Below are 16545 nucleotides of genomic sequence, written 5' to 3'. Positions count from 1 at the left end.
ATTTCAAAAACTGTCAAAATCATTTTAGATCAGCCAAAAACCTGTGCTTGTGTAAGTAAATAGCATTGCTGAACTTTATGGCTTTCTTTTTTTTTTTTTTTATTTTTTTTTTCGGTAGGTCTACAGCTCTCTCTGCATATGTGATTAAACACATAATCAATTACAGTTTTGCCAAGTCAAAGTATATTTTATGTGCATTATTTCAAGCAATTTAGACAATAGTTAGCATTTTATGTTTGCTTCACTGAAGGAAAATGGGCTAAATCACTAACCTAAAAATGTTAAGCACCATGTCTGAAAGCAATAATATTCTTAAACTTTTTTTTTTTTTTTTTTTTTTTTTTTTCTGAACTAGCAAGGTTAGGCAGTAGTAACAGCAACATTTCTTTTAGCAGCCAATAGCCAGGTCCTGCAGTACCTCCTTAGGTAGCTGAGCAGAGCTGTGTGCTGATGTACAGGACAGCTGCAGGTACCCACAGAGGCTCAGCTCATTCTGCCACTGAAAATTTTATGGGAAAAATGTTTGACAAATGGGACCACTTTTAGTAGCAATGAACTAGAATAAGATTCATAAACAGTAAAATAGGGATCAAATGAAATGTAGTTCAGTATCATTCTCGTTCTGAGCAGGACATGACTCGCCACTTCCAGTTGGCAACCTGGGCAGTATTTGTCATCAGTGGGGATGATACTACCTGTTTTCTACACCATACTGAACAAGGGAAAAATGCTCTTAAAATGAAATGCTGCTATTCTGAATTCTGCAACCTGTCAGCCTCTGCTAGCTATCTGTAAGCAATTATTGCAGTCCCACAGAGAACACATTGGATCTGTGGTGCAGCGGTAGAAATTGGGAGATAAGATGATGATGTGCACTTGATTTGATCAACTAACCTGTTGTGAGTTCCTAAGAGGAGGGTCAAGCAGCTGTTTCTTTATAGATTGTCATATTACATAAAGTGTTCTAGCAATAATTTCTACATTTTTCTCCTTCACTTCTCGTTGTACTGTTCACAGAAAATTCCAGAAAAACAAAACCAGTTTTTCACAAGCTATATTGTAAATCTTTATAGCACAGCAAGATTTTGTAATAACAAATGATTATTCACTGGGAGATTTGTACCCTCATCTGTTTTTCAGTTTTTTGCATTAGACTAAACTGAGATATTACATGACACTAGTGATTGAATTCACTGACAATTTACCTCTGAAAGCAGGATAATGGGGGGTTACAAATGAACTGAACAATGACATTGTTAAAGGAAGGAAGAATATTTTATAACATCTTTTGCTTGAGATGAAAAGTCTGGAACTGGAAGCATTACATTGCAAATTAGAAAGCTATTATCAGGGTAGGAACTGATATTAAATTAGATAATCTGGTTTTCATTTTTTTCTGGGCAGAAAGCAATTTGAAATGTATGACTTAAAGAAACAACTATTGCACAGTTTCACATTACAGAATTTCCTATATTCAGCTCGGAACACAAATGCATATTCTTACTGCAGATTTGATAAAATAGAGAATAGTAACTAAAGGAAGATAGCTTGGGCTAATGCATGACCATTAGGATTTATGAAAAATGAAGTGGATGGCTTCAGATTAGACAAGGATTAGACAATTTTATTGTCTTTTACATCTATTTTTACTGCAACAATTCGGCTGATATGTCAGAGCTCTATAGTCTGTCTGATGGGAGAAACGCACAGACGGAACTACATTTTTAAGTTTAACCTAAGTGATATTCAGTCTTGACAGTACCCTGTTGTCAACAGTGTACAAAGAAACTTTAAAAAAAAATAAATAATAATAATAATAAAAAATAATAAAAAAATGAGGGTGCTGACTACTGATGGCCCTGATTTCTGAGAATGCATGTTAAAATCTCTAAAAAGAACCAGTAGCTCAGATACATGAAAATTACTCAGATAATCTCTTCAATTTAAAGATTTTACAGAAGTGTATCTCTGAACGTTGTAAAGATGGCTGGACCATACGAATATGTTCTTCACTTGCTAATACACTCTGTCAGAGTGTATTGACCTTCTCCTGTCTTGGGTCAAGCCTCCACTGAGGAATTTAATAATAATTATTGCTGAAAGTGTCTGTATCCCCAGCAGGCTAGTTTTAAGATCAGTGTTTATAAAGAATGACTGCTGAAGGAAGAATAAATATAATCATTTTTTCATCAAACTGATACTCTAGTAAGCATGAATGAATAGCAGATGAAAATTGCTCATTAGGAGAATGCAAAAATAGGTGAATCAAAGAATTTTAGAGTTCTGAGCTGTAAATTGTGAAGTTTACTATTTCATCTTTTTCAAATATAGATGGATAAATTATTAGATAATAATTGGAAATAGTTCTTTCTGTCCATCTTGGAACTTTATGCCAATGCTGCAAAGAGTGCAGTCCTTCAAATATAACTTCACATAATGATTTTATTCTGTTCTGTATAGTTCAAAATTACTTTGAATAGATAGCATTTCATAAAACATTTAAATATTATTCAGAACATGGGAAAAATAGGAAATATTTTGTGAAATTTCCTATTTTTAGCTTAGCTTAGAATCCTCTGCAGATGGATTTGTTTCTCAAATGGATGACTTTCTCTTCATAGCAGTTATTGTATGGACACAATACTTTCATAAGCTTTTGATCATGTCTGTGAATATTTTCAGCCTATTCTAAGTTCAAATGTCACGTAATACTGAGAGCCTTCTCTAAGCAGATACTGCCAATACATATTTGGTGTTTGTTTTTTTTTTTGTTTGTTTGTTTTTAAGTGAAGTTTCATGAGGATTTTTTTTTTTCTGTAAAATAATGGTTGTTTCTGTTCAGATGCATCATCTCAGTTGGCTGTGCTTACAGACATGTTTCACAAGCAGAAGCATTTACCAGTTGCCTATTTTTTTTTTTTCATAAGCAAGAAATAAAGATGGGAAAACAAAATATGTTAGGCCTGTATTTGACAGAAAGAAATGTTGTATGGGGTGTTTGTTTCATCATTTCATTAGCTTCTTATGTTTGTAGAGCTCTAGATTGTTGAGCATTTGCAGAATACTTATATCTACCAGAACTGTAATTCCTAATGATGACCTGTGCTTTTCTAAATATGCACCAGATCCTGATTACTTTTTCTGGGGAAGCTCTGTAAAATGATTCAAGCAAGTTAACAGTGTCTCAAGAATTATATATATAATGATTCCAGTTTCAGTCTCTTATTGATGAATAGTTGTTCTCTGTATGGTAGAAAGAAGGGAAATGAGGATGATCTCCTTTGGCTCCATTTGAAAAAGGAGTAAAAAAAAGAAGGAATATTCCATTTGGGGAAAAAAAAAAAAAAAGAAAAGTCTGAGTTCACTGTGTAATTAAGATGCGGAAATCTTTTTCACAAGACATGGGGAATGCTGAAGGTTTTTGAGGTAAAGCAAACAGAAAAAAATAGGGGAAAAGAATCTGTCAAGGACTATTAAGAACTTAAAACAACAGCAACAACAAAAAAAACACCTTGAGATGTCTCTGGGGCACAGAATGATGGTGCCTCAGAGACACCATTTCCCAGAGGCTGGGAAAGCATGGAGGGGAAATACAGCCCTAGATGCTAACTATTGGCCATAGCCATAGACAGAATAAGGTTCTAGGTGGAACTTAGTGAATAATTAAATTATCTCATATCGTTTTTCAAATAGAATAGTTAATAAAAATAAAAATAAAAAAAATAAATAAAAAGACTCCACCCAAAATCATCACCTAAAAAAATTAAAATCAAAAACCATAGCCCAAAAAAGAGCAGCAGAAACACTGGACATGCATTTGAAGGTGTTAGATTTTTATTTTTTTTTTTCTGATCCTCTGATGTATTGCTATCTTAAGACACTGAAATGCAAGAAATCTGGAGTATGTCATTGAGGATTTACACATGTGCCCTAAACCTATTTTCTATGTGATTTAAATATAATCTATCAATCATTTACTTCATATTTCTTAAGAAAAATCAATGCATTTGGAAACAGATGAGTTGATTATTTCATGTTACAAATCTCCAAAGATATCACATCTGTGTGTATCATTTTAATTTTTTTTTAAACATAATGCCTCTATGATTGGAATTTTCCAGTTTGTCTTGTGTACATTCATTGCATACACGGGCATGACCACCTGCAAGTCATTGTGCAAAATGATGAGGAAGTTCTTACTGGGAAGAACATTCTTGAGAATATGACACTGTGTATCAAGTCTAATCTAATGAGGCTAATCACATACTCAAAAGAATTCACCAATATAAGTATTTCATTTTCTTGCCATGATATTTAAAAGACCGGAGGAGTGTGCTTTAGAAGAGAGATTTTTCGTCACTGAAAAAGCTTACAGTTAGTTTCAGGTAAGAAGTTAAGAACTGAAGTAAAACACGGACTGATAAATACAGTCATTACATGAACACTGCATATTTTTCAACATATTGCCACATTGTTAAAGCTATCGAGTTTTAGTGAATATTTGATCACTGAAATAAATTCAGTTAAATCAATGTGATAATTTCTGTCTGTAAACCAATAGCATAGACTTCTGCATTGCTGATTTTTTTTCGAAAGCATGCCCAGTTTTTTGAATAGTTTAGGAAAAGATGATGGGTTTGGTTATATGCATTAAATATAGAAATACACAGTTACTCCACTGTTAAGACAATGAAGGACAGCATTAGACCAGAAACAGTCATTTCCAGAAATTAGATTTATGGGTCTAAAATATGAAATTTTGGTTGATAAAAATTGCATAAATTCTGACAGCAGAAAATGTAGTGACAAACATGTATATAAACCTGAGAATACAAGAAAATGAAAAGTCTATTGCAATAGTAATTAGCACAGGATGTCTGAAAAAAACAACAACAACAACAACAAAACAACAAATAAACAAAACTGTAACATAAAGTAGTGAATCTGGATCAGTGTGGAGTCAGAAGTTGTATTAAAAACAAACAAACAAACAAACAAAAAAACAGTTATCTGTCTTTTAAATAATACATATTAAAAGGAGGCTTGGGCACAGTTGTAATGAGCAACTGGAAGGTAGAATTGGTTGTTTGAGTGGGTCCTGAAACCGGAAACTGGTTGGTTACTTGGAGAAAATAACATACTTCTGCAAGACAGAGACATGTTTGGTTTTAATTCCCCCATTTTAGTCTCTCAAAAGTAAATTGAGGTCTTAGGTGGAAGAGCATCTAGAGTGTTTCATGGCCCACATCTAAAAAGTGCTTCTGTTTTACATCAATAACTCCAGTAATCACTTGTGTATATGAATACCTATTGCAATTATTTATGTGTGATCATATTTAAGAGCAAAGGCTCATTATTCTCAAGAATATTTTAAAGGTAACCAATACTTTGGAACAGTGGGAATGGATTAAATTGCCTGTATGTTAAACAAGAATTATAAGATCCTATATACAATTATGAATAATAAAATATGAAGTAGAACTATTCATTTGTAAATGCTCTGAAAAATTAATTATGAAATCTACAAGTTATGACTTCTATATTTTATTCCTCACTTTGCTATTACATTAATACATAGTGCCAATAGCTACAAAGTCAAATTCAAGAAAATGCCTAAAAGCATTTCTACATTTAATGGCGCACTAAAGCATGCTGAAATGAAATACAAAACTTCTTTCATGCCAGTTATACAAGTTTTACCTATGCATATTTAGTAAGAATGGTACCTTGAAATTCGGGAAAAAGCTGCTTTCTGCATCTCTAATACTTATTACAGTTTCTTAAGAAAATGGATATGTAGTACTACTCAGTGCCAAAGTCTTTTTCTACTGATAATCCTAGTAATTAAGCAATATGAAAAATATTGGAAAAAACTTGAAATGTGTATAAAATAATAATAATAATAATAATAATAATAATAATAATAATAATAGTCTAACTTCTACTCCCATCTATTACTTTATTCCTTAACCTGGGAGCCATATAACATGGTATAGCCAAGAAATGCTTGTATACTTCAAATTTAAACAAAAATAAATAAAAAGTATACAGAAATTCAGTGCAGCAGAGTAGAAATGTGTGATCATTCCTACTTCCCAGCTGAGCAACAGTAGCTTATCAAAATGTGTTCACCAGTGAGCAGCTGGGACTGCCCTTGGAACAGTTACCAGCTACATGTCCATGGGCCAGAAGCAATTTCTGTGTCCCACCGACTATCTGAAAAAAATATGAAGTAATATATTGTCTTGCAGAAATATCTCTTTTCTAAAAGTACGCTGCTCTTGATCAGCTGTGGTGAGATAGGTAAATGAGAAAGGAAAATATTTCTCTGCTTACAGATACTTAAATAGGAAGGAAAAATTTTGGGGAAAGTCATCTGGTTCAAACAGGACTTGAGAAAAACTATAGTGAGCACATTCCTTGTGAAGATATTTATTTCTGTCATCCAGCATGGTGAACAGATTGTTTTTTCAAGCTCAAACTTCTTTATTGGCTATCAGAAGCTCAGGAGCAGAAACAGCTCAAACATAATTCACACTACAAATTAAATAATGATTCCCTTTCTTGTTGCTGAATGCTTCCATGTGCAGAGATGTCAATTCTGGTACCCAGTGAATGGAAATTCTATCAGTATGAGCTATATGTCCCTTTGTATACAGTGTTTCCCAAGACAACCCATCTAAGAAATAGACAATTTACAGTAAGGAAGAAAAGGAATGTCATTTGTACGGTGTTTAGAGATATTCTTAAGTGTACTTTTCAGGGTTACTCTTTCTATGCTGCATGCCATTGAGAGCACCCCAGATCTCAATAACACATTCAAAGTCTTTAGTTACACAAAATATTTCAGTCTTAAAAATTATGATACCTGATTATGGTAAAGAAGATAAAAAACAAGCCATCATTAATTTGGAGAACCTTCACAGCAGCAGTAAATTTTGAGGGCAAGAAGTACCACTAGGTACTAGATGATGGTACATAGAAAAACAAAACCATCTGTGCAACACTGTGCAGCTGCCTCATCTGAGCTGAAGGAGGTTCCTTTTAAATTCAGATGTGGTAATTGTGTGGTCTTGAGTACACAAACCTTCTCCAGTCAGGCAGTGAGAGAATTTGATGTGCACCCTTAGCAGTTCCTATTTATTCATTTAAAGATTCTCACAGAAACACATGATTAAATGGCTTAAGTTTTCATGATTGTGAAGAAAAGTTTATTAATATAATACCAGGCCTAAACATAAATGAGAAAGAGCTCTTAGGTGTGTTATTTGAAAACCAGTCTCATGATCAAAGTAATTGCAGTTTTAGAAAGTTTTGGGGAAGATGACTTGTCATTTTTTGGTTGTTCAAATCTTAGAAACCTCTAAATACACACTCATGACTTTCATTGCTGTACACATGCAGCAAGTCTCACCAATATAACAATGAAAAACTTATTTACAGCTTAGTGCACTATGTCTGATAATAATAATAATAATAAATCTTTAAATTACAGGAATTTATTCAAGACTTTTTTACAAAGAAGTATTTCACTGAGGGGTCTAGTTGTCTAGTCATTTATGCTTAAGCCTAATTAAAATATTAACCAAGCAGCTCAAGTATATTAGATGTATACCAATTTAAAAAAAAAACACACGTCTCATTATTATTTTCCTATAAGCCATGCTTGTAGCAGACTGTAAGCTTTGCTTCTTCTCATCAAAATGTAATATGAATCAGACAAAAACGAGTGTGATTTTCAAAACAAATTGTCTGTGTTATAAAAGTAAATGGAGTGTGTAGGCCAATTTCTTATAAATTGCCAGAAAATATTGATCTATTTATGTAGGGAGCTATCATTAAACTGTGATCAGTTACTAAATTGATACGGGAGTGTAAACTCAAAAGAGGTGGTCCCTTCCTTCATCTGTTTAGAGGTACAAGATTATAAAGGTAGTTAAAAGAATCCAAGTTATAAATTCTAGACCAATTTGTGTTCTCTTAACAAAGAAGCCATGCCCAACACTGATTTCTGTAACATAGAAAATCTGTCAGAAAATGAGAAAAAAAAAGCTGAATTGAGTGCAGCCAGTTATAGGCAAGCAAGTTAGAAATTGCACAGTGTTTGTAAGGCAGATGTCTAACCTGGCTGGCAGCTCAGCACCACACAGCCATTCGCTCAACCCCAACTCACAGTGGGATGGGGGAGAGAATTGGGAAGAAAAAAAAAAAAAGTAAAAACTCATGGGTTGAGATAAATAAAGTTTAACAGGATAGAAAAGGAAAAGGAAAAGGAAAAATAATGATAATAATAGAATGTACAAAGCCATTGATACACAACGCAATTGCTCACTACCTGCTGACCAATGCCCAGTCCATCCATGACCACTGATCCTTCTCCCATCTGGACCAAACAAATAGTATCAACACCAGGTAATCAGAAAGGCCATGGCCATTTTAATGTAAAATGACAGCTTATTTGGAATGCTACTAGATCAGCTGTCTTTAAGAGTGTACTTCAGAATTTTTAGAAATTAAATGATTTAAAATTAGTAGTGATATTTAATTAACTGTATTACAGTCATGAAAATTTGGCAGCTCTTAAAAAAAAAAAAGTTTTTAAACTCTTCAGAGCTTTAATGCTCATATAATGTTTTTAACCACTGTTGCTTTCATTTTATTATCTTGTAGAAACATTGAATTGGAACATCCAGTCATAATCATTTTTCATTTAAATTGATCACAGCTTTGAAATTTGTGCTATGAAAGTAATCACATCATAAGAAAGATGAAAAATTAGGTCACTTGAATAAAAGGAAAATTATCACACAACTAGAACACATTCATATCTCTTCTTGCATACAGTCTTTCAGGCAAAGTTGCCCATACAGCAATTTCATATTCACTTGAATGTTTTAAGTTTTAATGAATTATGAATGATATAGCTGCTATTGCCTTACACAGCACTTCGAAAAATGTTTCTAATTACAGTGACCTATGACAGTTCTCATTAGTTTGTTACTGAGTAGTCTCTTGAAATTAGGCATGTGACAAAGAGTTCAAAAAAAAAAAGAAGTAATTCATAATAGAAAGTATTTGTTTTCATAATGAAGTAAAATTATCTTTTCTAAGTGAATAATTCATTTCTGATAAAAAGCAAAGGAAGATAGCTTTTCTGGAAATCAAATTTCCAAAATTATGAAATTGCAAAGCAGAAGTCTAATAATAGGAGTGCTTAGGTCCAAGGCAATTTTGCCTACATCAGCCCCTAGGAGGAGTGCATAGAGAAAGAGTGATGTCAGAAGAAACTGCGTCTTTCATTCTGTGTAAAACTCTCCCTTCAGAGCTGGCATGAAGGAGAGCTCCTCTGTACAGACCCAGATAACTGAAAGGCAAGATCCCAACAGCCTGGTCCCCTGTAGAATGAGATGACAAAGCCAAAGATAAAAGAACAGAGCAATTTATACATTTCAAGATATGGTAAGAACAGTGGCTTTACTCCCAGACAGACAGGGTTTTAAAAGCTATATTTTTTGCTAGCTAATTTTGCGATTTAAAGAATAGATATAATGCATTTTGTTGCATTTTTCTCACTGCAGTGCATATTAGGTTGTATGTGCTGTATTTCTGCAGACTTGAATGCTGTTGATACACTGAAAACTACAGATTAATTTTTAACAGCTTCCTCAAACCTTATATACACATATAGAAGAAATGCCTATATTATTAAAAAAAATAATAATAAAATGAATTTTGAATATAGTTGAAAAGAAGAAAGAAAATTTCAAAGCAAACAAAGAAACAACAAAAAAGCACCTCAAAACCACTCTATTAAAGCCCCAATTCTTACTAGTTCTCTGTAAAATGAAGAAGGGATGACAATTCCAGCAAATTTTAAAATTTGAAAAGATCTTTCTTTCAAGATTTCATTGGAGGACAGATTTTAAAGGGGGAAGAGATCCTTCATAGGAGAATATTCATAATGGAGTTTGCCTGTTATTTACTCTTTAATTATAATTAAATATTAGAGAATTAGAAAGAAAGTATGAAGAGAATTATACATGTAAGGGAAGAGAATGAAAAAAAAAAGTATGAAAAGTAATCAGTAATATTTTTCTACATTCCAATGAAACAGAGATTTTGTATTTTTATATGTTCCTATAAAGACTCTTTAATATTATTGTGAATTTTTGAGCACTACATTTTATACTGAGTATTTGGAATTTATCCAGGGAAAAGAATAAGAACTGTTAGTGAAAATATAATATACGAGGAAAGATTTACAGAACTAGGTTTTGAGGAGGAAGAAAACATTATGAAGCTCTTTGATAGCATAAGAGTAACATAACTTTTCTTATAGCTTGTTTTCTTTTTTTTTTTTTTTTTTTTTTTTTTTTTTTGTAACTTTGTTTACAACATGGGTTTATTGTACTCATCTCAGAATGAAGGGGGAGGCAAAAAACAATTGAAGTATTGTATGAAGTGTTAGTACCAAACTGTGAAAAAAATAGCCAAACTGCTGTTACAACAGGTAAGAGCAGAGAGAAATGTACAGGACATGGGAAAAGAGAGGAAGAGTAAAGAGAGATGCAATATTTTGTGTCCTCTAACCAGCTGCTGTGGCCCTAAAGACCTCTCCTGCCCACCTCTTTAGCAGTAAGCTGTCTCACCTGGGGCAAGGCTAAGCGGGAGTAGCCTGCAGACATAGTATTTGTCTTGTCTTGCCCACCTGTTCTTGCGTTTTACTTTCTATGCTATTTTAAAATGTACTTAAACTAATAGAAAGTCTTTCATTATCATCTTGCTCTGAACTGTGAGACAGATAAATGGAATAACATGACCTACAAACGTAGGTCATACCTTTATAAATCTAGTATTAAATTAACCGTTTAAGTTTTATGGCACAGCATTAAATGAAACATGAAGCTGATGGTTTCTGTTTGGAAGAAAACTCTGTCAAATTCCCTTGTTTATGTGCAAGTGGTAAGCAAATTTCATTTTCATTCTACAGCTTACCTCTTTATTTAAAGAGTAATTCTACTACTGTGGTAAGCCACTTCATGACCTAAGCAGTCACTTTTAGTTTGTCACGATTGCACACTGTTCACTGCTTCCAGATCCTGACCAGGTAGCAGCTAGCATACCTTCACAGGAGTCAGTGGAATTATACTTATGCTTATTTGAAGTTTCTATCAAAAAGCTACTTGATGTCTATCAAAAATCAAAGGAATCTGATAGCAGCTGATAAGCATTTTCTCCCTGTAATCATATTCAATTGTTGTATTTTAAGATAACCAAAAGGATAAGAACAAGGTATCTGTAAAACCAGTAAGATATCAAGGTACTATGTAGAATAATATGGTAGAAGAATATCACTGTATTATGTTCATTTGCATTTTTAGAAAAATAGCATCAGTTTCTAGATTGAATTATCATTCACATTTCATCACAAATAGGCTTTATTATTTAATATTACTTTAGCTTAAGAGACTAATCTGAAGACTGTCCAGAAAAAAGCAATTGTTGCAGACTTTCTGTACTATCAATGAATTCAAATATAATTCCATTTTGTGTAGATATGCCATGCTATTGTTCCTGCCTTCTCATCATCACCTTCTCTGGTTAGGAAAAAGCTAAATGAAGACTGAAATGCGCTAGCTGTTCAAGTATTTCCCATTGCATGCTTCCTGAGTGTCTAAAAAGTTGTCTGTCTAAAAGGACAGGGAGCTCTTCAAGGAGCCAACACTATGGACAGATATTATTAAAGGTAAAGTCAAACTTTAAAACTGAATAGCTATGGCTTAAGGTGAATATTCAAGTCCTTTTGTTGAAAAGTTAACCCATCCATAAATTACAGTCTCACATATAAAGATAAATACATTAGCACATAATTTTAAATTTCTTGGACTCATCCCATGGCAGGACACTGAATGATAACTTTAGAATAACTTGATCTGCCACTTCTACCGAAGGAGCCTTGAATGCAATGTTTTTAGGCTATTTAGGACTTTTCGGAACAATTTCCTGACTACAAAAAAAACTTACTGAAATTCAGTCACAGGCTTTAAGACCTAGTAGCTACATCCTGCTGGCCTACAACCATCTTTTTTTACTGAATATTTCTCTTTGTTCTGATTAGAATGTTCTAAAAGAGAGGTAAGGGCTGTGCTAGCAGTTTAGCAGTGCCACTGATAAGGGGCCCTGGACTTGGTTACTGGCCTTCTTTTATTTATCAGTGCCTATGTGGAGTTATTCACCCCTAAATTTGCTCATATTTCTTGGTCTCATTTGAAATTATCATCAACAGTAATCATTTGAAAACTTCTCAGCTATGTCTACTTTTCCTTTCCACCAAATCCAAACCTCTTTCTTTAAAAGAGTTCTGCTTAAAGTGGGGCTATTTCTTAAAAAGGTGCATCATTCTGCTAGGGTCAAAACTAGTAGCAGAGAAAGACCAGTCTATTAGATTGGCTTTTAGATTGGCTTTTTTTTTTTTTTCCCCATTGTTCTTTTTTTGAGTAGACTAACCTCTCATCATTAAACAGATTAATAAAATTCAGAGCTACAACAAAAATGGGGAGGTAATAACATGGCATAATATTTTCCATTAATGGGTAGCATTTACCCAATAGCTCAGATTAATACAATGTTTATCTGTCTGTTTTCCATTTCACATTCTTATTGTAAGAATATTTTATATCTACAGACCATAGAAGGTCTTGGGGTTATTACATTTTCACAGACAGAAGCTCCATTGTTTTATTCTGTCAGTCAGTGCTGCAAAATGCAAATAAAAAATCTTCCAGCTTCTAATATTGTTTTGAAACTTCCTATCTTCCATAATAACATCATCTCAAGATGGTGAGAATCAGACTGTAGAAATAAGCACTACTATCACCAGTGTTTGAAGCAATACCTTAATCATTTTGTTTGGTTTTATTTTGTTTTTGTCACTCTCTGCTGTGCAATTTCCCACATTAAAAGTACCAGGAACATTAAGTGTATACTTGTTACGTGGAATGTGTATAACACCATCTTGCCTCTGCATATCACACCTTTTCTCCAAACTATGTAGAAATGCTGCTACATTTTGATCCAGCAGTACAGTGCATCTGTTGCACAAAAGAGCCATAGGCTGCTTCTGTCTGACTCCACACTGTCTACAAAAATGGGGAAATCCTTGCAATGGGGGAACATGCTGAGAGAGGTCTCATGCTGGGCATATTTCCACTATATAAATCACGTGCAACTTAGCTTATGTTTCAGTTCAGCCACCTAGACAATAGCATCCTTTTATTTTTCAGTCTTCTACTTCAAGAAATGATACGAGAAAGAAATTGAATGCATGCAATCCTTAGCTTCCTCATGTTTGTTCCTCTCAGATCCCCTAAACCTTTTTTCTTGCTGTCAGACCAGAAAGGAAATTGCTCTATATTATTTTATCCATCATGTACCTGAAGTGGCCAAGAGTAATTCATGTAAAAAAATATGAAATGACTATTTGCCTTAGGTAATAAACCCACAAAGGCATAAGGAATAACATGCTGAACTTCCTGCTGAGGGCAGTTTATAGATCTATTTATGTATTTATTTATTTTAAGTTTATGGTTGCATGTGAAAATAGTTCTCTGTTTAGAATAAGTTTTCAGCTGTGAAGTAATAATGATCTTTTTTATACAGGTTTGTAACAAACAAACAAACAAAAAAAACAGTTTGGGATATCGTTCTCATGGTTAAGAAATTATAATCATCTTCTATTTTCCTACCTGTCTTGCACTTTATATGAAGTGCAGAAATCACCCTTGACAAAATTGAGCTGTTGTCATATGTGGATCTGAAGTTCCACCTTTGGCTAGGAGCATTTTAGAAACAAAAGAGGAAGCAAAATAAAAATAAAATGTTCTCTTGAGGAGAGCATCTCTTGTCTAGAAATGTAAACAAGAATCAGATCCCTGACATGCAGTCTGTGTCAAGATTTTCTGCTAAACAGATGGCAGATAAGCTTTTCCTAGCAGGAGACATTTTCATTGAATCTCATATCAGAAATAAAACATTTCTTAACAACAACAACAACAACAAAAGCAATAAAAAGAAGAATTTGTTTAGTTTAAGAATGAAAAAAAATACTCATTTGAAAAAAGAATTTGAAAAAAACTCAGTTGAATCCATATGTATTTTATTTTGCAGTGTTACTAGTATGTTTTCTACTTCTCTTTCCTTTATGTCAGGATGTCTTTTATCATATAGATATGTTATTCTTGTTCTGTCACTAATAAGTTAAATTTCTATTCATTCTGTATCCTTGCTTGTTGATTGCCTAAGATGAAAATCATTGTTTTTTATCTATTAGATCTTCTGGTGCAATATAATTTATCCAATAATATTTGGATACCAGTTAACACATTTAGATTTTATGCTGTATTCAGGACAAGTTGATCATATCTGAGGACTGCTCGCATCCAGTATTCTACCAAATTGGCCAAAATGTTAAACTCAGTCAATGTTATTTTACATGTAGGCATAAGGAAAACTGCATGATTCCTTGTAATCTATATAAAAAAAATAAAAAAAAATAATAATAATCCACAAAGCTTTGACTTCTCTACCGTATAAACCACTGTGTTTGCAACTGAGTTCACAGACAGAACATAGGTAGTGTGAGCAGAAAACATGTTAAGAAAAAACAGGATACTTTTAGAAATGGTTATGCAAAATTAAGATATTGATGGTATCTGCTGTTTGATATTGTTTTTGTGCTGAAAATAGCTGATCCTACATCTGAATTAGCAGAAAAAAGCAATGTGAACACTCCCGATCTACTTCAATGAAAAGTGAAGTAGCTTGTCCTAATTCACCACTAAACATCATTTAAGACTCCCTATCCCAAGCAGTGAAGATATGGAAAAAGAGTTGTTACTTGTTGCTCTACTAACAGGAGGCTTAAAGATGACTAAAATAAAAGCAGGTATTTTAATTTTGAAGAGCTTGTTTTGTTTCCTTTTTTGTTTTAAATAGATTTTTGTTAGATTTTATTTTTTTTATTTTTTATTTTTTTCTGCTTTAGTGTGAGTATTCTTGTGTTAAGGACCAGATGACTTATACAAAAATAGTAGTCTTTCCCCCCTTTCTGTTCGTGTCTTGACTGACCCACTAAGTTTGTTTCAGATGTTGGAAATGATAAAAGTGTTGATATCTCACTGTGTTCAAAATCAAATCTTTTCTGTATTTCCATGACATAAAAAATCACAGTGTTATCATTTTATTCCATCTGGAATACAACAATATACTGAAATTGTGAGTCATCTGTATGAAGCTATTTGATATCTTCTTGATACCAATATTATGCAGGCTTTTTATTTTTTGTATTGAGCAGCTTAAGGAAATATATTTTTCAATTGATCTGACTAAATTAAAATCCTACTTAAGAATTTTAACTTTAACCATTTTTAACCTATGTTTCAAACAACTCAGTCTTCATTAATTACGCATTTTATCTGCTCTTATGTATTATGCTCTATTTATCTGCTCTTATGTATTATTATTTTAAATGTATTTAAAATACATTTCTGTTATATTTGTGAAATTCTTGTTCCATTTTAAATTTTATGGAAGTCTTCAATTTAAAAAGTGATTATTCTTACTAGTTTGTTCATTTTTTCTTGTAATTGTAGTACTTTATTTTTATTTATCTATTTTTTAATGTTGTGTACCGTTAATACATGCTGTTGTTCACTTTTTGTTTCTGCCTTCCTTTCCCTTCTTTTTGAAGCAGATTGTATAGATTGTCTGAGTTCATTTTGTTTTTTCTGGAATGGATAATTCTGTACCCACTTTTACATGGGAAAATATATTTACATTTCAGCGGGGTTGAATGCATAACTAATTTTAAGCTGGAAATAATGACTTTCCAGGCCACTGACATATAATTGCAGTTTGTATTTTTTTAAACTTTGTATGATCAAGGATTAAGATGTGTGACTGAAAACACATTTCTATTCTCTGAAGTGTGATCAATGATCCTCACCTTTTTTTCTTTAAATTAGAAAACCTGTGAACTTCAATCATTGTGTGGAAGTACTGGTCAGCATTTGCATTCCGTGAATTTGATAAATAAACATAAATCAGTAAGAATGCGTAAAATCAATTAACTAAACAAACCATGCATAGCACTCCAAAGATATAATTCTAAGTGCTGCAGATGCAGTAGTCTGAATCTCCAGTTATGTTTACCAAGATAAGCAGAGCTATTTATACATTTCAACATGGAAGGTTTTTGCTGAAGAGTAAACTTAACTTTCTGTTGAAATTACTGAAAGAATTCGGGTTCAAAATCACTCATGTATGTTTTGATTAGTGAGTAGTCCAACAATATCTGGTAATAACATCTACAGTTATGCATAGTTCAAGATTTCAAATGTAATTAGAGAAATTTAATTAGGGAAACAAGCATAGAATTAACTGAATTTTCTGTATGCATTACCTTGTTTCCATAAATACAAATTATTATATCTGTCTATTCAAAGAGCATTTTTAGTGTTTATATGCATTCGATAGCAATATCCATTC

Source organism: Aythya marila (assembly GCF_965140915.1).
Source record: "Aythya marila genome assembly, chromosome: 8".
Classification (NCBI taxonomy): Eukaryota; Metazoa; Chordata; class Aves; order Anseriformes; family Anatidae; genus Aythya; species Aythya marila.
Note: the sequence above shows the minus strand (reverse complement) of the source record.